The sequence below is a fragment of the Bos indicus x Bos taurus genome, chromosome 13 (assembly GCF_003369695.1).
Source record: "Bos indicus x Bos taurus breed Angus x Brahman F1 hybrid chromosome 13, Bos_hybrid_MaternalHap_v2.0, whole genome shotgun sequence".
Taxonomy (NCBI): Eukaryota; Metazoa; Chordata; class Mammalia; order Artiodactyla; family Bovidae; genus Bos; species Bos indicus x Bos taurus.
The window spans coordinates 58,038,158-58,060,361 of record NC_040088.1 but is presented as its reverse complement, the minus strand read 5'-3'; the positions used below and the strand labels follow the sequence as shown (position 1 = coordinate 58,060,361).

Genomic DNA, 22,204 nt, shown 5'->3' with positions numbered 1-22,204 from the left:
ATGTTGTTGAATTACATCAACTTGCAGAACCACTGCCTGGGAATAATTTTCTGGCTGGATCAGAGGTCGGTCCATTCCCCAACACTTGGCACTCCCCACCTCTGGTCTATGACCGTGCCTTACTTCCTGCCTGAAAATTCCTAAGAAAGGAAACTCTTCCCTACTGAAATTTCTGCTCATCATTTATGGACTCACTTAAATCTCACCTCTTCAGAGAAGTATTGCTCAACTATCCCAGGCAGGAAAATCTTATTCATCTATAGATTCCAGAGGGTTTGTCTGTTGTACTTATTTGAAACTTGCCAAAGTTATTCTTGCTTTTGTCTTAAAAAAAAATGTATTTGTTTATTTGGCTTTGTTGGGTCTTAGTTGCTGCAGGCTGGATCTTTAGCTGTGGCATGTAAACTCTTAGCTGTAGCGTGCAAGCTCTTAGTCGTGGGAAATGGGATCTAGTTCCCTGACCAGGGATCAAACCCTGGCCCCTTGTCTTGGGACCACAGAGTTTTAGCCATTGGACCGCCAAGGAAGTCCAGCTTCTGTCTTATTTTTATCACTTATGTACATGCTTCATCTTTTCTTCTCTTAAGAGGTAGGAATTGTGTGGCTTAAAGGTTCTTTTCCCTTCCTCAGCCTCAACCTTGGGCTTTGCATACCTGGTGACTACTCAATAAATATTTCATGGACTGAGCTTCCCTGGTGGGTCAGTGATAAAGAATCTGCCTGCCAACGCAGGAGACATGGGTTCGATCTCTGTCCTGGAAAGATCCCACATGCTGTGGGGCTACTAAGCCTGTGTGCCACAACTACTGAACCCACGCTCTGGAGCCCGGGAGCCATGGCTTCTGAAACCCGACTGCCCTAGAGCTCGTGCTGTGCAACACGAGAAGCCACCGCAATGAGAAGCCCATGCACCCAACTAGAGAGTAACCCCCACTCGCCACAACTAGAGAAAAAAGCCCAAGCAGCAGTGAAGACTCAGTACTGTCAAAAATAAATAAAAGTTTTCAAAAATATTCCATGGACCCACAGAATGTTGTAGTTGGGATGGGCCTTAGAGACCCCAAGCGGTCAGACTTAGAAGGCAGGCTCTGTGATGCCCAGTTTGGTGTTCCTCTTCCACATACTGCACGAACTGCTGAGAGACACCTGAATGGGGGCAGTCGGGGCCATTGGCCTGGCCCAGATGAGCAGATGCTTGGCGTTTGCTGTCACAGACTCCAACCAAACCCTTTGAAAACAGATGGGTGTTCAAAGGTATATTCATGTAATTTATAAGCCTGGAACCTTTTGGTTCTTTCATAATTAATGAGAACTGGGAAAGTTTGTGCATCTGTATAGTTATATAACACACGGCATCTGTTCCCAGTTCACATGTTCATACCTGGGACACCCATGGAACTTCTTTGGGTGTGCTGTATGCGGGCTAAGTCACTTCAGTCATGTTGGACTCTTTGCGACCCTATGGTCCAGAGCCCACCAGACTCCTCTGTCCTTGGGATTCTCCAGGCAAGAAGACTGGAGTGGGTTTCTATGCCCTTCTCCAGGGGATCTTCCCAGCCCAGGAATTGAACCCGTGTCTCTTACATCTCCTTACCCACCTTGACAGGTGGGTTCGTTACAACTAGTGCCACCTGGGAAGCCCTATAATTTAATTTTTATTTATGTATTTATAGATAATACCTTTATACTATTATCTGTATAATGTATATGAATATACAAAATTATATATATATGAATATATGAAATTATATCCCTACCAGCAGTTCACAAGTGTGCTCTTTTGGCTACATCCTCACCAATGCTTATTTTCTTTTTTCTTTTTGGTAATAGCCATTCTAACAGGTATGAGATAATATTTACTGTGGTTTTGACTTGCATTGTACTGGTGATTAGTCATGTTGAGTACATTTTCATATTCCTATGGGCTCTCTATATGTTTTTTTGGAAAAAATAATCTGTTTCTTTTACCCACTCACACATTGGATTATTTGGTTTCTTTTTTTTAAACTTTTTATTTTATATTATAGTCCATTAACAATGTGGTGATACTTTCAAGTGGACAGCAGAGTGACTCAGGCACACATATACATGTATCCATTCTCCCCTAGCCTCCCCTCCCATCCAGGCTGCCACATAACATTGAACAGAGTTCCCTGTGCTATTCAGTAGGACCTTGTTGGTTATCCATTTTAAATACAGCAGTGTGAAATATCGATCTCAAACTCCCTAACTATCCCTTTCCCCCTGGTAACCATAAGTTTATCCCATGGAACTTCTTTTAGTTTCAAGAGTGGCTGTTACCTTGTGGACACAGCGAGGGAAGGAGAGGGTGGGACAAAGCAGGAGAGCAGCATGGAAACATATACACTAGCATATGTAAAACAGATGCCAGTGGGAATGTGCTCTATGACTCGGGGAGCTCAAGCCCGAGCTCTGCGACCACCTAGAGGGGTGGGAGGGGGGATCAAGAGCGAGGGGACATATGGATACCTGTGGCTGATCCATGTTGATGTGTGGCAGAAACCAACACAATATTGGACATCAATTATCCTTCAACTAAAAATAAATAAGCCTAAAAAAAAAGACTTGATGTTGAGAGAAAAGCAAGTGGCTCTCATGAACCCAGGAAGAATTTGGCACCAGGGCTGTTTTGATCTGGATTGCCATCAGTGTTTTTTTGTGTTTATTTTGAGGTTAAAAATTGAAGTCGGTGGATTTGTTGAATTATTGTCCTTCAGTGTTGTCCTCTGGGTCTCTTCACTCACACAGCCCTTTCTTCTTTTGACACGCTGGCTAATACTGTTCAGCTGAGGGTCAACATAATGGCAAGACTAAAACACCTTTCATTGGAAGCCATCCATAACATTCCCTTGAACACTGACTCTGCTGACAGAGCTCATCTTGTATTGTGTTGTTGGTTCTGTCACTTGGGAATAGAACCAGCACGTGTCCTTCTGCGATCAATGCGAAAACAAAGCAGAATGCAGGCAGTGGGGTGATTCCAGTAGCAGGGCCATGGCTATAACCCAGGCCACAGAGTTGATTCCAGAAAAGTTGTTAGGAAAGATGGGAGACAGGAAACAGGCCTGAAGGGGTTAAATCTACCAGGGAACTCTTGGTGTTAAGAAGCTAAGATGTTAAGAACTCCTCAGGGAGTTCTCTGGTGGTCCAGTGGTTAAGAACTCCCTGCTTCCAGAGCAGTGGACAAAGGTTCGAACCCTGGTTGAGGAACTAAGAACCCACATGCCACGCTGCCTGGCCAAGAAAAGAAGAAGAAGAAGCTGGGGCTGTTTAAAGCCCCGAGAAAGAGATTGACCTCAATTTGACTAGCTACAACGTGAGAGGGCGAAACAAGAATGAAAAACCATTTGTTTTCCAACTCGGCATCACCCATTCATCAATTTGTTTACCAGCATTTTCTCCGGCAGTCTCTAAAGAATATCTACCCTTTAAGCTGTAGCTGTGAAGCATAAAATTTTATGTATTTAGATCATTATCAGTTCGCTCTGTAGGTTTGGATACGGTAAGGATATGTTTTATCATCAAACTAAAATATTTTTTAAAATTCTTGCATTGTTGTGAGCATCCTAAAGCTATATGATGTTGTATCAGCTTTTTTTTTTTTCACTTACAACCTAATCACCTTGACCCATTTCCTGAATGAAGGTTAAGCAAGGCACAGGGTTAGAGGTGGAACACGTCTCTGAGAGATACGGTCCCAGGAGTGGGATTGGGGTCCTAGTGGTAAAGAATGTTAATCAGATGAGGTCTGGATCTTTTATCCCATAAGCAGTCTGGTGTCTTTGACTAGTGAAGACATGTATGTGTGTGTATACTTATACATAATGTGTGCATGCTGAGCTGCTTCAGTTGTGTCTGACTCTTTGCGACCTTATGGAATGTAACCCAACAGGCTCCTCTGTCCATGGGATTCTGCAGGCATGAATACTGGAGTGGGTTGCCATGCCCTCCTCCAGGGGATCTTCCCAACCTAGGAATCGAACCTTTATCTCTTATGTCTCATGCATTGGCAAGCAGGTTCTTTACCACAAAACTGAGGACTTTTGCTTTCACTTTTCATATAATATATAAGCATGTTATATATAAGCATAATGTGTACTAATGTGTGCGTGTGTGTGTGTGTGTGTACGTGTGTGTGTGTACTCAGCCGCTCATTCGAGTCCAGCTCTTTGAGACCCCATGGATTGTAGCCTGCTAGGCTCTTCTGTCCAAGGAATTCTCCAGGCAAGAATACTGGAGTGGCTTGCCATTTCCTTCTCCAGGGAATCTTCCCAACCTAGGGACTGAACTTGAGTCTCTTGCATCTCCTACACTGGCAGGCGAATTTTTTACCACTGCGTCACCTGGATATTAGTTAAATGTGATGTATAATTATATAACACATTTTGAGGCAGGAAGATAAAACCTAGGTAGTTAGATCCTAAACCCACTGAGATGTCCTGTTACTCTTTTCCTTCGCTGTGAAAATCTGGACCTGAAAGTGGAACAAATGAGTTATTTCTCAAACAGAGTTAACCAGACTGCCTACTCAAGGTCAAAACTCAAGCATATAAATCCTCAGTAATCCATGTAGGGAAGACCTTGGGAGCATCAGCCTCACAGAGTTGCTCAGCGACCTGAAGGACATGCGACTTCACACTTACACAGAGAAAGAAGTGGTAACAGTGCTGAGGCTGAAGATGGTTTCTTTTGAGGGATCTTAGTTCCTTGACCAAGGATTGAACCCGTTTTCCCATGCATTGTGAGCACAAAGTCTTAACCACTGAACCAATGGGGAAGTCTTGCTGCTTCACTACTTAGTGGGCTTCCTGAGTGACTCAGCTGATAAAGAATCTGCCTGCAGTGCAGGAGACCTGGGTTCAATATCTGGGTTGGGAAGATTCCCCTGGAGAAGGGAACGGCTGCCACTCCAGTATTGTGGCCTGGAGAACTCCTTGGACCGTACAGTCCGTGGGCTTGCAAAGAGTTAGACAGGACTGAGCGACTTTCACACTCACCCACTACTTACTACTATGAGAAGGTGGGCAGGGTCCTGATCTCCTCATATTTCCATCACTTCCATTTTCTCGCCGTTCACATGAGGAGAGGGACACTGGACCTAAACATGTATATCACTGCATTCTGAGGGCCATGAAGTACAATCATCATTGAAAACACTGTGTAAACTGCAAGCCAAAGGATGATGATGATGGGGGCGGGGTGTGTGTGTGTGCACGCACAGCCATCTGAAATCCTTTGTGGGAACTTGTGTGGCAGTCCAGTGGTTAAGACTCTGCACTTCCATCGCAGGGGCATGGATTCAGTCCCTGGTTGTAGACCAAGGTCCTTCATGCCACATGGTGTGGCACAACCCCCAAAAGCAAAGTCCTTTGTAGGATAAGAAACATAAATAAACAAAACAATATATGATCTGTTGCAGGATGTATGCTGCTGCTGCTGCTAAGTCGCTTCAGTCGTGTCCGACTCTGTGCGACCCCATAGATGGCAGCCCACCAGGCTCCTCTGTCCCTGGGATTCTCCAGGCAAGAACACTGGAGTGGGTTGCCATTTCCTTCTCCAATGCATGAAAGTGAAAAGTCAAAGTGAAGTCACTCAGTCGTGTCTGACTCCTAGCGACCCCGTGGACTGTAGCCTACCAGGCTCCTCCGTCCATGGGATTTTCCAGGCAAGAGTGCTGGAGTGGGGTGCCATTGCCTTCTCCGCAGGATGTATGTTGACCAGTTAAATAGGAGTTTGGAGACCTGTCCTAAAAAGAAAAACAAAATCTAAGGCACTGAACATTTGTATTTGTAGTGGGATAGACGAAGATGACTTATCTGGAAGTACCAGAAGGGAGTTGTGTATAAAAGACAGAGTCCGTCCAGGAAATGGGTGGATGTGCAGAGATGGCGATAAATAATGAGGAGTTCTTTGTACCATCTGTTGCAAGTGATAGCAAGAAAATATCCTTTTACAAACCGTAACTATTTTAGATATAACCGGAGCTTGTCCTAGGCCTGGATCATACAGGAGCATCCCAACAGAAGATTGAGTGTTGGTGAGACAAGGATAGTTTTCTTTTATCTGTGCTGCACTCCGCACAGTGACTGATTGTGGTTTGGAAGTTACATGATTTATTTCATGTTACTTGTTACCCATTTCCCTGCTGAGATCTTGAGTCACCACTGGGCACAGTGTTAAGTCAGCCAGCGGGTCTGGTACAGGGGAGCTCAGCGGAGTTGTGTGTGTCAAAATATTTGTGGGAATAGCACTCATCTTAAATATAGCCAGAAGCTAACCATCTCTTCCCTGAGAATTAAATAATTTTGGCAACAGTCTGTCTGTCTCGTGTCTGGGAGACATTCCATTTATGACCAAATGAAACATGAATAGACATTAATAGACCTTCCAAATGACCCTCTTTCCAATTTTAACAGTGTAAGCAAGATGAACTTGAAATTTTTCCACCGGCAAAGTCACTTCCCTTCCCAATAGCATCTTCATGTTTATAAGCCCAGTTTAGATTTTCTTTTAGCATATGTAATTTTTTAAAAAGCCAATAAAGCAGCAAAAGCGAAAGGGGAGATAGGAATACATTTCACAAGACCGTTGGCCTTAACCAGAGCACAAGAAAGTATTTCCTGTTGAGGTAATGCTGAGTGTTTATTAGCCTGTCTTTTCTTAATACTCACTAGAAATAAATTGCTTCCACTTTGCAAAGTGCCAGTCAGTGAAAGGAGCAGAGGGAATGAATAGCAGGATACTGAACACACTGCTGGCAAGAGCAGATTCACAGAGGCTCTAGCATCCCAAGGTAGGCGGCCGAGAACCTGGCAAAATAATGAAACCAGACTGTGGGATGTTGGTGCTTGTGTTCCCCCCAGAATGCACTGAACTCTGCGGGACTTTGTCCGTAGGAGCCATTTTCTGGAGGACGTGCCCCACCTAGGTGAAGCCGAGTTCTCTGGCACCAGAATCCTGTGCAGGAAATTCTGCTGCCCGATCCCCCAGCCAAGTCTGGGTTACTGCACTCCCCTTTCTCTTGGGTGAGCTGGGTGCTGAAGCCTTACTAGACAGCATTTCACTCATCCTGATTCACTGCAGGATGGAGCCGGCTTTCAATCTCCTGACGATGGATGACTGCTCTAGTCCTGACAAAGCTGTGCCTGTCCTGCCCCGGCGGTGCCCAGAGGCATTTTGAAAGTGAGAGGAGATTGCTATGAACTTCCTGGAAGGGAAGAGATCAGGACCATCTCTCACCTTGCACTCACTGACTCCCAAGGTAGCTGGGTCCGCAGAAGTCACCTGCCTCTAAAGCAGCGGACGTGAGCCCCTGAGCTGAGCTTGGACCCTGTAGCCAATAGCAGTGACAGCTCCTTGCTTTTGTGTCCTGAGTGTAGGGGTGTGGCAGAACCCAGACTCTTCATCTGACAAGCAGTCCTGCCCTCACAAAGAGCAGGACTTCCTTTGGTGGTCCAGTGGTTAAGACTTTGCCTTCCAGTCCTGGGGGTATGGGTTCGATCCCTGATTGGGGAGCTAAGATCCTGCACACCTCACCACCAAGAAACTTGGAACATAAAACAGAAGGAATATTGTAACAAATTCAATACAGAGTTTTAAATGGTCCACATTAAAAAAAAATCTTAAAAATAAAGAGCAAGTCAGTTCTTACAAGGATGGTGCTGTGTAGGACATCTTATGCCCTAAAACAGGGGCTCCGGGGAGACAGTAGGGGTGGAACCACGTCTTCACCAGACCAGAGAGGCCAACCCCCCACCCCTTTTCCTGGAATGCACGCGTTTGATGGAGAGAACAAAACCTGCCAAATGTATACCAGATGCTTCAGGGGCCGAGACTGTGTGCTTTCCACACTCTGGTGAGAAATAACAAACTCTCACCGATTAGATTAAAAATCAAAACAAGGCTTTCCACGTTCTGTCTCCTCTTCTCCAACCTCTTAGGTGGCCTGTTACAACCACTTCATCCAAATATTCTTTCGAATGAGACATCTTAGGAGGGAAGCGATGTCATGGGCACTGCGTTCTCCCTCCTTTCATGACCACAGAGCTTTTTGATGGCAGTAAACAGTTTTCTTAGCAAGCTTGCAATGCTGACTGGATTTGAACTTCAGAGACGTCACGAAATTCTTTTGGTCAGCAAGACCAACCTCTGAAGGCCTTAAAATGTTTGAAAAATGCAGGGGCTGCCCAGAGCGTGGTTGTGGGGTGTGGCGTAAGGCCTCCGTGGCCTCCAGCCCAGCTTTTTGAGTTATTTGTCACTGGATTCCCACTTGAATAGCCTTCTGCTCCATTCAATCCCCGAGGGCTCAGGAAGCATGATGGTGATTAAACAGCCTACGTGGAAGCTAAGGAAATGCTTCTTCTGTCCTTTGGTCGGTAATGCGTTCATACCTGTCTCCTCTGAGAGCAGCACAAGCCCCTTCTTGCTGGGAACACAGACCTCCTAGCGCCTGTTCCCCTGGAGGAAAAGAGCTGTGTTGACAGCGGTCGCCCACAAGGGTCTCCGGAGACCGCCCTGGCCTCCTCCTCCCCTTGTTGAAGGTGGGGCAGAAGGGCTCCCGTTCCCTTTCTTGAATACCTTCTTTGCTCAGCCTTGGCTGGCCCTCTCTCTCGTTCCCTCTCATTTCAGGTGTGCCTTCTAGAATGATTGCACTTGCTTGCCTGGTGCTGCCTCGGCCTGATTCTCAAAGTTCAGTTTGGTAAAACCAGCCTGGTTAATTAATAGACAGCCTCCTCTGTCACCTTCCGTGTTTACTCTGCGGTGTTATTAACCAGGGGAAAAGGCTCATGTTTCTTTCGGCTTCAGGGACATCAAAAGTCCAGAGGCTGAATGGACTTGGGGTACCTGGGTTTTCTCTGGAGCCCTCTGGTCCCCAGCAGAACACTGGTCTGAGAGTTGGGGGAAATTAACATGTTGGGTTTTTTGATGATTTCATTTGTTGGTGGCTGGTGGTTTGCTTGTGTTAGTGACCCTTTTTACATCACTAAGATCCGTCTTGTATTAATAATATTTCCTTCACTATTACCCGGTTTACCTAGGCCTCCCCAAGTTCGTTTGTTGGTGTGTGTTTTCCGTGTAAGCAGTTGTCAGAGGTCTGAGTCACCCGTGCGGTAGCCTGTGGTTGGATATGGGCTGAGGTTATTCAGTGACTAATTGCCAAGGGGAGGAGAAATTGGCTTATCACGGGGAGGACGCCTTTTTATCCATGCCTGAAGCAGCTTTGCTCAGAAGACAGGGTAAAACAGAAGGGGCTTTCCTGAGCTGGGGAACATTTTAGGATCTGTGGTTTTTTGTGCGTGCGTGATTTCTTCTCTGAAGAGAACGCTGTCTAAAATATCCAAGGGTGGAACTGAGGACTTAGATGAACCAGCAAACAAAGGAGTCGCGTAAGTGGGAGCTCAGCCAGTGTGCTTTTTCCCGGCGTTAGTTATACAGGTGATTTCATTAAGAAAAAGTAAGTGGCTTTAATTCTTTGAGGATGAGAGAGGCTCTTAAGAGTCATTTTGAGTTTTGTCCGGTAACTTCATTGTATGGTCTGATTGAGTAGCGTGTTTACAAATTCTAGACTTGGAAGGGTGGGGTTTGAAATACAGTAAATGGTACATGATAGTCCCTTTCCTCAAAGAATATATGTATATACACATTTTTTTCAGTGCTCTACAATGAGACACAATTACATGACACAGTCTCCCAAATGATTTGAAATAAACATCTTTCATGCTGGATTTCTTTTTTCTAGAAGTAATTTTAAGTTTTTTATCCCCCTCTGTTATATTGCAGAAAGTTGTTAATGAGGAACATTTGATTTAACTTACAGTCTTTGGGGGGAAACGAAATACAGAAATGTTAGGATCCCTAACTCAGACTTAAGGCGATTCATTTGAAAGCGCCCCACATTTGTTCTAGTCTTTGGGAAGGACAAGCCAAACAGAGGGTTGAGCTGTGTGCTGCGGGCGGGGCCAGCAGCTTCTCGGCTGGGGCCACGGTGCAGGAGCTCCGGAAGCAAGTATGCTGTTTGTAAGATCTGGAAGGACTCAGCCCAGAGCTGGCTGTGGTTTGGGCAGTAATGGAAGGAGGCATGTGGTACCCAACAAAACAGATGAAGGATGGGGAACAGCCTCTTCATGCACAGCCAATATATCTTGTTATCGTTTAGTCTCTCTGTTGTGTCCGACACTTTATGACCCCATGTATTTCCCAGGTGAGAATACTAGAGTGGGTTGCCATTTCCTTCTCCAGGGGATCCTCCCGACCCAGGGATCGAACAAACCTGAGTCTCTTGGTTGGCAGGTGAACTCTTTACCGCTGAGCCACCTGGGAAGCCCATGCCAATATATTAATATCTAGTACAAATAAATGAGCTTTTTCTTTGTCTGGGCCAAGGTGCAGGCAAATAAATATTTGTGTTGTGTCCTGGGGAGGTGTTAAAATCTTTATTTTTTTACTTAGGTTATCTCTCTCTTGCTATAAAATGGTATTTTTAAAGCTCACCTCAAGACATCAGTGTGGAAAGCTTCTGGGCTAAAAGCATCAATGATATAACATATTCACATATTTTCAACTTTCTAAGAGAGATGAGATGATAGAGAAGATTAGTGAGGATCAGGGAGATTGGTGGGAGAGGAAAAGATTCAGGTATATTAAGGTGAATAGCAACTGTGTGCATAGGTGTGTATGTGTGTGTTTTATTTATTTTACCTTTAAAGTTTAAAATAATTTTCTCCTAAAAGGTCTGACTTTGATTAACAGTACAGGAAAAACCAAGAGTGTGTTTAATGTCATTTCTTTACTCGTTACCCAGAACACAGTTAAAATACAACACAGGGATTTCCCTGGCAGTTCAGTGGTTAAAACTCTGCACTTCCATTGCAAGGGGCATGGGTTGGATCCCTGGTCAGGGAGCTAGGATCCCATATGCTTGGTGGTATGGCCAAAAAACAAAAAAAAACACTCTGCAGGTACTTGATTCTAGGAAGGTACCCCCTTTAACATAAAGGGCTGGGGCTTTTTTAAACTGTGCATTATAGAATCTTACTCATCATCCTGGTTCAATCAGACAATGAATATCTCCTATATATAAAGTCCAGTTTTTATCGGAATAGCAAGTGGTCTCCTTGGGAGATCACACTGAAGACTCAAAGCAGATTCTTTTTATCTCCCCATATGTTCCACCCTGTCCTATGGATGAGTTGCCTTTAGTTAATCTGTATCCATTAGTGTGTGAACCCAAGTTATCTAATTTTAAGGGTTTATTCAAGTGGTAGATTTAAAACGTTTTCCCGCTAAGTGATGGGAAGATCATCATGTCATTCTCTTCTTGGGCTCCAAATAGAGCCAAGGATGAAATTATCTCAAGGTGCTTCTCAAAACTCAGTCCTGGCAAGTCAGTCATGGGTTGGCAAGCAACATAAGACTTTTGCCAAAGGCTTCCAACCTCTATGTCACCCATATTGATGGAGACATTTAACCTTATATCACCTGTTCTGGCATAACAAAACACTTGTGTTCACCTCCACTGTGGGTAACTCAGGTGGACAGTGACTCTGATGCAGTGACCCAGTTGGATGATGGCAAGATTATTTTGAGGTAGACAAGGCAGGGCTGACATAACAGCATTACCATCAGGTACGTGATACTGATTGCTTATGGCTATGATTGATCCTCATTGGCCAAAGTCCCATTCTGGCTGGTTGGTACCCATGTAGTACTGGCTAGCAGATGTTAAATATTTTGACTATTACCTGTGTTCCCTGTATGAATGTACAGCACATCTGAATTGTTGTTTATTAACTGTTGCATTTCTTTCTGAATTCATCTGCATGTGACATCCAGAAAGTCTAATGAGATTCTTCTAATGATTTTTTTTGCATGTGTTTAATTTTAAACTTTACATAACTTCATTTCACTTAGTTATATAATGTGCCTCCTAGCGATTTCTTTTCACACCAAACATGTTTTTAAAACACCCATGCAGGCACCTCTGTTGTTTTCAAAGAAATTTACTCAACTTCTTATTAATTAAAATTAACTTTAAGGACTTCCCTGGTGGGCCAGTGGTTAAGACTTCATGCTTCTACTGCAGGTTTGATCCCTGGTTGGAGAACTAACATCCGCATGCTCCACAGAATGAGCAAAAAAAAAAAAAAAATTAACTTTACATTTTTACTTCATTAATACTCTTTATTCTTCTGGACAGTTCTGTACTCCTAGGAATATTGATGCCCGTTTTCCTATGTGTTAGTTGGGGTCAGGATTCCCCAAATGAAGATGAAGCCAGATGAGGAGGAAAAAGAAAACAGGGAGTCGTGACTCACCCTGTTAGGATTATTATTCTTCCTAAGTGGGTTTCCCTGGTGACTCAGACGGTAAATAATCTGCTTGCAGTGCAGGAGACCAGGGTTCCATCTCTGGACAGGAAATGGCAATCCACTCCAGTATTCTTGCCTGGAGAATTCCGTGGACAGAGGAGCCTGGCAGGATATAGTCTATGGGATCACAAAGAGGCGACACGACTGACCGACTAACACTTTGACTAAGTGGGTTCTAGACATTTGAAAACCTAGTCTTTTGGGGGGATTAATAACAATAATGACAGTAGTACCTACTGTGTGTTGCACCTGATTAGCCTTGAGCGCCATATGGTTCTTTGTATACAGTGGCATGTTTGAATTTATCTTTGTGTTTATTGGGAGTGATTATTCCATTATATGGTCTGATTGGGTGGGGAATTTGACCAAATGTGCACTGCTGGCTGAGCCAGACACTCTTGTATTTTATCACCTATAAAGCCCTACCTTGCTTACCACTGAGCTGGATCCTTCTTTTCATTGAGCCTTGCATTGAGGAAGACAGGGTGGGAGAGGTATTTATAGAGGATCCACGTTGATCTGCTGCAAGACAGAGGTTATATGGTTTCTCCAGCTATTCTGGAGTGGGAATTGGGTATGTTATCACACAATGACCTTGGGAATGCCCTCCTGGTCTAAGATCCTGAGCCCCTGAGTCTTGAGGGTGCGTGGGCTGGAGCATCTTGACTTCAGCCTAGGTGTGACTCCCCACGGTCTAGGAAAGGGTCCCGGGGGTGAGGACAGCTTGAGGATATCCCACGTCTGGTTTAGAGGCGGAGAACAGATTAGCATATTATGTGTGTGTATGTGTGATGGGGAAGCAGGGGTAGTGGAGATAAAATCGTAATTTCAAGTGAGGAGCCTGCATACATTGAGAAGGATACCCTTAGGGAGCTGAGGAGCCAGTTCAATAATGCTTAAGTAATGTACCATCAATGACTTCCCTGGTGGCTCCGCGCTAAAGAATCTGCCTGCTGAGCAGGAGATACAGGTTTGATCCCTGGGTCTGGAAGATCCCCTGGGGAAGGAAATGGCCACCCACTCCAGTATACGTGCCTGGAGAATCCCATGGACAGAGGAGCCTGGTGGGCTACACAGTCCATGGGGTCACAAAAGATTCAGACACAATTGGGCACGCAGGCAGTAATGTACCCTCAAAGGATACCTTTTGGTTGCTACATATTTGCATTTTGCTTGCATTTTTGCTGGATCGTTTCCATTATGAAATCCACCATAATGTGCCAAAGTCCCCAGGTCAGAGATTCTGCATTGCTGGGTCCTGCCAGTGACAAGATAAGGAAGGAAGCTGTGGGAAACCAGCTGGTTGATCCCCTGCATCCTCATTACCCAATGCAGGCAAGAGTATGTCCTCTTCAGGGCAGGAAGTTTCAGGCTTGATTTGAGCTGTGTCTTGGAATTAGGCTTGATTCTTAGCAAGTGCATGGTAAATACTGTTGGACTAAGTGAATGAATTGATAAGATATGTATTCTGTATGTATTCAGGGCCTTGGGTTCTGTTTCCTTTTCAGTCTTCTCCTTGTGCCTCTTCTATTTCTTCTCTCTTCCCCCATCACCCACACAATGGGTCTCTTAGCTGCTCGTCTGGACTGCTGTCCATTTGAGCCCACGTCCTCACCCGTTATGCCCCTACCTTGCCCACCCCAATCATTTATATATACCCTCCTTGTCTTTCACACCTCTGAGAAGATCGAATGGAAATGTGGCTTCTGTGACATCACAGAACTTGAAGATAGGGCTTGAGAGGTGCCACTGGCTTCTGTCCCCTGCCTTTGCAGCCATTTGGAGAATCTCAGTGAGCATGACCCTGGTGGGTTTTAATCAAAACAAAAATATCACATCTTCACATCCTAAATTCCTTTGTGTTTTTGATTCTGCCCCTAACTAAATACAGTAGGTAGTATAGTTGCAAATTATAATAGTTTCCTCTTTTGCCATCAACTTGAATTTTTTTATTGAGATTTAATTGACATATACCATTATATTAGTTTCACAGGTATAACATAATGCTTCAATATATGCATCTATTGCAAAATAATCATCACACTAAGTCTAGTTAACATCCATTACTAAACATAGTTTCCATTTTGTTCTTGTGACAAGAACTTTTAAAACCTACTCCCTGAGCAACTTTCAAATACAATACAGCATTATTAACTGTAGTTACCATGCTGTGCATTACACCCCCAGGACTTAGATGTATTTTGTAACTATAAATTTGCATCTTTTGACCATCTTCACCCAGTTCACACCCCCCAGCCCCTACCTCCTGCCTGTGGCAACCACCAATCTGTTCTCTGTGTCTATGAGAACAACCTTTTTCTTTTTGTTTATGTACTCATTTGTTTTTATTGGAGGATAATTGCTTTACAGTGTTGTGTTTCTCCTGTACAGCAACGTGAAACAGCTATATGTATACACATATCCTCTCCCTCTTGAGCTTCCCCATCCCCACCCCACCTACCCGCCGCCCGCCCCTCAGATTATCACAAAGCACCACTGAGCTCCCTGTGCTATACGGCAGCTTCCTACTAGCTATCTGTTTTACACATGTGCTTAGGTACTCCGTCATGTTTGACTCTTTGAGACCCCATGGACCCACCAGGCTCCTCGGTCCATGGTATTCTCCAGGCAAGAATACTGGAGTGGGAAGCCATTCCCTTCTCCAGGAGATCTTCCCAGTTGAAGGGAAGATCCTGGGTCTCCTGCATTGCAGGCAAATTCTTTACTGCTGAGCCACCAAGGAAGCCCATTTTACGCTGTTACACATGGTAGTATATGTATATGTCAATGGTACTCCCTCAATTTGCCCCACCTACCTCCTCCCCCGACCCTGTCCTATGTCCGTAAGTCCATTGTCCTCCACCATACCTGGGCTTCCCTGCCCTCTTCTCTTTTTGCCATCCCTACTATAATTTGCCTCCAATTGCACTCATCTCCTGGATCATTATTTCCTCCAGACCTCTCAGAGCTGACTTCTCATGGTAAAGCACCAGGAATTGGTTAACCTTCCCTCCCAGTCTTTCCCATGCCTCTCCTCTCTCCCTGGCCATGTCCCTACATTGTATCAGCTTGGAAAGAGGAGAAGGATTCTTGCTATCTATTTTCCAGGGCTAAGGCTAGAAAAATGTGCCCAAGATGATCTTAGAAAACATTGTAGCACTTTGGATACATTAAAGCCACATCGTTTCTTAAAAGCTCTGACCTCAATTTTTAAACCATTGTTACCATTTTTTTCTCAAACTCCATAGCATTGAGTTCTATAGCAGATATATTCATTTCCTGCAGTTGCTGTGAGAAATTACCACAAACTTAGTGGCTTGAAACACCACAAATTTGTTATTTTCCACTTGTGGAGAGCAGAAGTCCAGACTGGTTTCACTGGCCAATATTAAGGGGTTGGCTCTGCCACATTCTCTCTGAAGACCCTAGAGAATCTTGTTCTTTGCCTTTTCCAGCTTCTGGGAGCTACCTTATTCCTTGGCTCATGGCTCTCTCCTCCATCTCCAAAGTCAGTAATGTAGAAATGTTTTGTATTCTGTTGGGTTGGCCAAAAAATTCACTCAGGTTTCCCCCTAAAATCTTATGGAAAAACCTGAGTGTACATTTTCGCCAGCCCAGAATTACAAGTTAATCTCTAAAAGGATGTTGCCTATAAGCTTAAATTATACATAATAGCCTATCTCTGGGAACCCTGCCTCTAAGGTGATGAGCGTTAATACCTTGGTATTTGTGTGATCAGGTCCACCACCTGTGAAGGACTGCAGGGAGGGCAGGAGTAACACATCCCTTCCGGAGGCTGACCGGAAACAGGAAACCTTTGACTTTACTCCCGCCCCTTTTAGTATAAAAGCAGCCCCAATTCTAACGGAGACAAGATGGCTCTTAGTGAGTAGGAGTCTACCTTCTTCTCGGTTTGCCAGCTTTCGGAATGAAGTGACTGTTCCTTGCTCCAACAGCTCGTCTCTCAAGTTCCTGGCCTGCTGTGTGTCAAGCAGTGTGAGCTTGGACTCGGTAACAAATTTGGGGGAGTCACCTACCAGCCTTGCTGCTCATGGCTATCTGGCAGGGATTGGGGCATTTTTGAGTATAAGATCCTAGCAGCTGCCAGGACCACTTGTCCTGAGAACGTATCCTTCAGAGTTCTCCGAAGTGGCACTGGCTGCCTCAGTGCTTGGCAATTGGAACAAGGAATTGACATCTGAGAGCTGGCGGGCTCCATACAGTAGGGTAAGTCACTCCAGTGTGTACAACTAAAAACTTTATTTCTTCTCTGGGGCTTATTTTTCCCCCCACAATAAGCCAAATTTGTTTTGTGTTTGAATGGGGTACCCTGTTAGAGACAGAGAAGAGTTACTGGACTTCTACCCAGTTCGTGAACCAGTTCATTTGTTTCTTTGCATGCATGCTAAGTTGCTTCATTCATGTCCGACTTTGCAACCCTACAAACTGTAGCCCTCCAGCCTCCTCTGCCCATGGGATTCTCCAGGCAAGAATACTGGAGTGGGTTGCCATGCCGTGCTCCAGGGGAATCTTCCTGACCCAGGGGCTGAATCCTCGTCTCTTAGGTCTCCTGCGCTGGCAGGCAGATTTTTTAACCACTAGCCCCACCTGGGTGGAATCTCCCATTTGTGTGTGCTGTTTGTGTTTTGCTGGTCTTGAATTTGTAACTTTAAAAATGGGGAATATTTCAACTGTCCCTATAGATAGTTCTCTGAGGTGTATTTTGGATAAGGGATCTGCTTATAGCTATGAACCCATGGGTGAAAGGGACATTATATTTTATTGCAGGGGCCCCCAACCCTTTTTGGCCCCAGGAACCAGTTTTGTGGAAGACAGCTTTTCCGTGGATGGGGGTGGAATGGTTTCGGGGTGATTCAAGTTCTTCACATTTATCGCGCACTCTGCTGCCACTGATCTGACAGGAGGTACGGATCCACGGCCCGGAGGTTGGGGGCCCCTGTTTTATTGTAGTAGTGTGTGGCCACTGTACCTGTTAGGATCTCCACGGTGGTTAGGCAAGGCTATCTTGGGACCCCGTGCACCCTGTACTGATGTCTTTGTTGTGTTAATTACGTCATTTATGGTCTCTTGTGTCTTTGGAGTGTGTAGGATCCCAAGACCAAACTTCAGGGTTTATTTAGGATTTTGTGCGGTCTCGGAGTTTTTGGTTTCATTTTGTTTGGTACTGTTCCTCCACTTGCAGCCAGATCAGTTTTGTGATTTTTTAAAAATTAATTTATTTTAATTGGAGGATAATTACTTTACAGTACTGTGGTGGTTTTTGCCATACAGCAAATGAATCGGCCATGGGTGTACATGTGTCCCCTCATTCTGAACCCCTCCCCCACCTCCCTCCCCACGCCATCCCTCTGGGTTGTCCCAGAGCACGGGCTTTGAGTGCCGTGCTTCATGCATGGAACTTGCACTGGTCATCTTGGCGTGTGGTAATGTACATGTTTCACTGCTATTCTCTCCCATCGTCCCCCCCTCACCTTCTCCCAGGTAGTCCAAAAGTCTGTTCTTTACATCTGTGTCTCTTTTGCTGCCCTGCATATAGGATCATTGTTACTGTCTTTCTGAATTCCATATGTATGCGTTAATACACTGTATTGGTGTTTCTCTTTCTGACTTCACTATTTTAAAACTTGACTGATATCAAATGGAGGAAAGAAACAGGGAAGAGAAAACAAAACTGTCTCTTCTTGTCCAGGAGTGGGCATTCCGAAAGAGGAGAGAAACGTTTCACTTGATTCCTAATGTCACCAAAAGCTACAAATAGAAGTGTCTTTTCCATTAATATTAGTAAAAGCGTTTAGTCATCTAGACAGGTGACCTTGGTTTGTCCTGTCTTCCAGAAACCCAATCTGAATCCAATCTCTTTTATAACTTATGGCTTTTACATTGTGGTACTGACTGATGACTAAAATTTTGGAATGGGAGCTATGTCCCTGTGTATTTATACATGTGTTTGCACATAATATAGATGTGTGGCACTGCCATAATGGATTTGTAAAAGAGCTCTGTTTAATTGGCTTAAAGGAAATTAAGTGAGTTTGAATACTCAAACATAAAAGAATCTCATCAGAATGGGTTTCAGGTTCACGAGCTCTAGGAAATATTCAGTATTGAATTGATATCTGGTGTGAAAGTTAGCTTAAGCTTGTTGGCTTGATACAGATGTTTTTTGAGTCATCAACATTAAATATAGGGACTTCCCTGGTGGTCCAGTGGTTAGGAATCCACCTTGCAATCCAGGGGATAGAGGTTCCATCCCTGGTCCAGGAACTAGGATCCCAGGGAGCAACTGGGAGCATGTGCAACGAAGACCCAACGCAGCCAAATAAACTAAATAACAACAAACAACATTATGCATAATACTTTTATTGTATCTAGGTTTGCTGGAAATCAAATAAGGCCTTATTATTCCTGTTACAAAGTTTGTCAGCAAGAAAAAGAATGTGATAAAGCTTTTAAGTAAATAAAATGTAAATGAAGTAAAGAGTTTGGGGTAAACTCTATGGGAATAATGTCTTGGGAATGTTTGTCTGGAATAGTCTCTCCAGATTTTCGTAACTTGAAACTAAGTCCTAAGATAAGATTGAACGTAATTTTAAAAATCTTAAAGTGGTACAAAACCTGGATTTGGTTCTCTAAGAGGACAAAGTTTTCTTAAAATACTAAACTGCTTTTAAGTGATCTGTATTTGCCACAGATCTTTTCTTATCACTGGTTAGAACTTTTTTTATATTTCTGACTAATGTCTCAAAGATCAAGTTCTAAGTGGAGTTCATTTGACCTCTGGCTAACTCTGGGATTTTTCAGAGGGTCCCTGGAATACTTCTTGTTGTTTTCTCTGCATCTCAGAGAAATAGTAAACTGTGTATATATATGGTTGAGTCCCTTTGCTGTCCACCTGGAACTATCAGAACATTGTTAATTGGCTATACTCCAACATAAAATAAAAATAATAAGTCTGTATTACTAATCAGAAAAACTAATTGGGCTTATCTGGTGCGTTGAATTGCATGGGAGGCATTGTCAAATGAGCGATGGTAAAATTTCTTAGATTATATCATGGGTAAACATTATTAACATACATATTGTAGAAATTATATGGAACTCCTAAAATTCTGGTATACTCTTGTAAATGATGTCATAATTTTAGTAATTATCACAGCCACAGCAGTAATCGGTTTTCTAGTCAATTGCATTGTAATCCCAGTTGATTGATGCCAGAGCAAAAAGGCATCCTTTTAATGCTTAGATGATCAGTTGCTATCTGTGTGTTTTCCAGTGCCTTCTGAATGACTCTAAAGCTATTTCGTGAAGAAGCAGGCAAGACTGATGAAATCCTTTATGTGCAAGCATTTTTACTATTATCAGGGAAAATGAATAAAAGAGAGGATATGTTGCTTCAACCTTAACTCCTCTAGCTGAGCTGGCTGTCCCAGCCACTCTGACCATTATGCCAATATATCCACCGCTTCCACCACCTTCTATTCCTATCCAGGCTCAGTTCCTGACGCTAGGACTGAGGACTTCTCCTCCTTATGTAAGCATCAATCAGAAAATGCTGGGTTGACATGCACTACTATCTATAAAATAGATGGCTGGTGGAAAGCTGCTGTATAGCACAGGGAGCTCAGCTGGGTGCTTTGTGATGACTTAGTTGGGTGTGGTGGAGTGGGAAGGAGGCTCAGAAGAGAGGTGATATATGTATACAATAAAGCTGATCCACATTGTTGTACTGTATAAGCTAACACAACATTGTAAAGCAACTATACTCCAATTTAAAAATAAATACATTAAAAAATGTTTTAAAACAAAGTGTTCAGGGAGCAAGAACAAAAGATGCAAATCAAAATTCCCTTTTTTTTTTTGGCGTTGGATTCCTGGAAGGTAACTCAGAGAAGTAAGCCACTATTGAGGAAGAAACAATGCACTTACTGTATAAGGAGGAGGAACATTGGAAAATGGATTGCCCTCGGCTGAAACAGAAGAAGAAGAAAAGGGGAGCTCCTATGGTAGAACGAGAGGAACACTGAATAAAGAGGCCCAGGGGCTCCCTTGGACTTACCGTGCTCCCCACAGGAGCCCAGGGTAAAATTGAACGTGTGGGATGAACTGATTGAAGGCAAAAGGAAAGGGGACAGCAGAGGATGAGATGTTTAGACAGCATCACAGACTCAATGGCCGTGAATTTAGGTGAGACAGTGGCAGACAGAGGAGCCTGGCGGGTTACAGTTCGTGGGGTCGCAAAGAGACGGATACGACTTAGCTACTGAAAAAAAACAAACTGATTTGACTTTCTGATAGACCTCACCCTTTCATCAGAATAGGTTGACATCACCAGGCTTCTCTGGTGGCTCAGTGGTAAAGAACCTGTCTGCCAATGTAGGAGATGCAGGTTCCATCTCTGAGTAAGGAAGATCCCCTGGAGAAGGAAATGACAACCCACTCCAGTATTCTTGCCTGGGAAATCCCATGAACAGAGGAGCCTGGCCGGCTACAGTCCATAGGATCACAAAACAGTGGGACAGGACTAAGCAACCAAACAACAACAAAAGCTCAATATCAGGAGTCTCACCTAAACATGCTTTAAGCCTACAGATGGTGCTCATGAAAACCCCGAAAAGGAGACTGAGCTCTTTCCCCCAAGGTCTTAAAAATAACCCAGCAACTGCTGTCAGCGCTCCCCAGATGGGGACTCAATGCCAAAGAAGCTGCACCACCAGGGACTGAAATATACTCAATACCTATTTCTCAGATGCTTCAAACTGCAAGACATTTCAGATACCTGGACACTTTCTCAGTGTGGGTGGAAGCATATCCCTCTTGGACAGAAAATCTCTGAGATGGTTAAAGCCATCCTTAGGGAAGTCATGCCCTGATTTGGCTTAAGGCATTAAAACAACATTCATCCTGGAGACCACAGTTAATAAGAAAAGAAGAAAATGAATCATACATTAAAAAGGAAAATTGCTAAAATGTCAGGAGACTAACTGAACTTGGGATGAGGCCTTGCCAGTTGCCCTGCTGCAGATCAATAACTCCTGGAAGCAAGCTTAAATTGGCCCCTTTAAAATACTGTATGGTAGGTCATTCCAGCTGTCTGCCGTGGCAGGGGAGTCCTTAAAACACGTAGCAGTGGCCAATTACGTTAAAACTTTGGGTACTAACCTCTGTTCATGAGTTTGCCTCCAACAGGCCTACCTATGCAACTGAAGTAGATGGTAATTCCCTTGTAGCTATGAAAGGGTCAGCCGTTTTGTTTAATTTTGTCCAAATAAATAGCGCAGGAATTTAGTATATGTATTGAAAACTGGAAAAGCCCTAAGTTCAGTTACAAAGTAGACAGCATAATGCTCAGAGGTTTCATTGGGTTCAAATAGCTGTCAAGGACTGACTAAGGAATATTCATCACCTGCGTTCAGCAGAAAGTAGCCAGCCAAAGTGGGCTTGGTCCCTTTTCCCACAGGACTGTGAAACAGACAGTGATAGTGGGGAATGGTTCTTGGGAATAGAGAATGACCACAGAGAAGAAGAAATTAACACCTCCCCTCTGGAGGCAGACGGGGACCTGGAAGTGTTTGACTTTACTCCCACCCCTTTTACTGTAAAAACAAAACCAAACCAAATCTGAATTCTGACTCAGGCAAGATGGTTCTCTGGGGCATGAGTCCACCATCTTCTCAGTGTGCTGACTTTCTGAATAAAGTCTCTATTCGTTGCCCCAGCAACTTGTCTTTTGATTATTGGCCTGTCGTGCAGAGAGCAGTATGAGCTTGGACTCGGTGACAGCATCTTTCCATCTT

The 22,204-nt window shown here is 44.0% G+C and overlaps 1 protein-coding gene across 23 annotated transcripts in view; it reads left to right on the top strand.

Annotated features, from left to right (window-relative positions):
• Positions 1-22,204, top strand: part of KIAA1217 (KIAA1217 ortholog) — an 815,330-nt gene that overhangs the window by 718,981 nt on the left and 74,145 nt on the right. The window contains exon 1 of one of the 23 annotated variants that reach the window (XM_027559965.1): positions 9,220-9,407. The exons of 19 other annotated variants lie outside the window; for them this stretch is intronic. The gene's annotated coding sequence lies outside the window, so the exon portion shown is untranslated. Of the gene's footprint in view, positions 1-9,219; positions 9,408-9,451; positions 9,476-15,963; positions 16,617-20,270; positions 20,490-22,204 lie in introns of those variants that run through there. 3 more of the 23 variants (XM_027559968.1, XM_027559966.1, XM_027559967.1) reach the window with 3 other exon arrangements.